At 37.3% G+C, this 1,917-nt stretch overlaps 1 pseudogene; it reads left to right on the top strand.

Annotated features, from left to right (window-relative positions):
* The first annotated feature begins 382 nt into the window (after positions 1-382).
* On the top strand, positions 383-1,185 carry LOC100609608 (acyl-protein thioesterase 1-like; annotated as a pseudogene).
* The last annotated feature ends 732 nt before the right edge of the window (positions 1,186-1,917 follow it).

Here is a 1,917-nt window from a genome sequence, read left to right as displayed (position 1 = left end):
CCCTGTATATAAAGCCATTCTTTGAAGCCCAAGCAACAAAACCAACTAATTTAAACCAACCATAGCAAAGAGCATTTTTAAGCAAACTCCTTTATGGGACATGGAACTCATCCAGACAGTTATAGTTTTCTTCCCACTTAGCTTTATTTTTTATTTCATAATTTCATACTCATTACATAGATCAACTTACATGCTTAGAAATAATATCTAACCAATTGTAAAGTTTTCTTTATTTATACATAAATATTTAAATAAATAAATAAACTACATAACACTAGGTCAGTGAAAGCAACTACAGAAACAATCTGGCCCTTTGCACGCCCTTGGGCCGCGGCCGGGCGCCAGCTCTTCCTTCCGTTTGCGCTGTGAGCTGAGCCGGTGTATGTGCAGCAATAACATGTCAGCCCCGCTGCCAGCCATCGTGCCCGCCGCCGGGAAGGCCACCGCGGCGGTGATTTTCCTTCATGGATTGGGAGATACTGGGCACCGATGGATAGAAGCCTTTGCAGGTATCAGAAGTTCACATATCAAATATATCTGCCTGCATGCTCCTGTTATGCCTTTACATTAAATATGAACATGGCTGTGCCTTCATGGTTTGATATTATTGGGCTTTCACCAGATTCACAGGAGGACGAACCTGGGATTAAACAGGCAGCAGAAAATATAAAAGCTTTGATCGATCAAGAAGTGAAGAATGGCATTCCTTCTAACCGAATTATTGTAGGAGGATTTTCTCAGGGAGGAGCTTTATCTTTATATACTGCCCTTACCACGTAGCAGAAACTGGCGGGTGTCACTGCGCTCAGTTGCTGGCTTCCACTTCGGGCTTCATTTCCACAGGGTCCTATCAGGGGCGCTAACAGAGATATTTCTATTCTCCAGTGCCACGGAGATTGTGACCCGTTAGTTCCCCTGATGTTTGGTTCTCTTACGGTTGAAAAACTAAAAACTTTGGCGATCCAGCCAATGTGACCTTTAAAACCTATGAAGGTATGATGCATAGCTCATGTCAACAGGAAATGATGGATGTCAAGCAATTCATTGATAAACTCCTACTTCCAATTGATTGACGTCACTAAGAGGCCTTGTGTAGAAGTACACCAGCATCACTGTAGTAGAGTATAAACCTTTTCCCATGCCCAGTCTTCAAATTTCTAATGCTTACAGTGTTAAAATGTTTTGCAAATACACGCCAATGACACAGATCAAATAATGTCTCCTCATAAGAAATTTATGACCTTTTAAGTTTCTATACATGTATTCTTATAAGAAGATCCAGGATATACTATGTTAAAATAGATGAATCAGGTAGCTTCTTTTTTCTCAAATGTAATTCAGCAAAATAATACAATACTGCCACCAGATTTTTTATTACATCATTTGAAAATTAGCAGTATGCTTACTGAAAATTTGTTCGGGTATAAATGAGCAGTTAAGATGTAAACAATTTATGCATGCTGTGACTTGGTCTATGGATTTATTCCAAAATTGCTTAGTCACGACGCAGTGTCTGTATTTTTATATATGTATTCATATATACATGATTGTAATACATAATAAGAATGAAGTGGTATTACATTATTCCTAATAATACAGATAATGCTATTCATTGTCAAAAAAGAGTAAAATTGTTGTCTTCAATTAATGACCCTTTTATTTTGGGACCAGGATTTTCTTTTCCCTGATATTATTTCTATTTAATATTCTTTTCTCTCAAGGAAAAAAAAGTTCATTCTTTCTTTATTGTCCTTCATAGTAGGCCAAATATTGCCTCTCCGCCATAGACAGCTACTGTCAATACATGCCGTAATTTGAGATTCTGAGTCACAGATATAAGGTATTTAAAATCTATTTATGCTTTATAGAGAAACCAGACATTATGCATTACTTATTTCCAATTATATTCAAATTTAC

This window comes from Pan troglodytes, chromosome 3 (assembly GCF_028858775.2).
Source record: "Pan troglodytes isolate AG18354 chromosome 3, NHGRI_mPanTro3-v2.0_pri, whole genome shotgun sequence".
In the NCBI taxonomy this organism is placed as follows: Eukaryota; Metazoa; Chordata; class Mammalia; order Primates; family Hominidae; genus Pan; species Pan troglodytes.
This window is presented reverse-complemented; position numbering and strand designations above follow the sequence as displayed.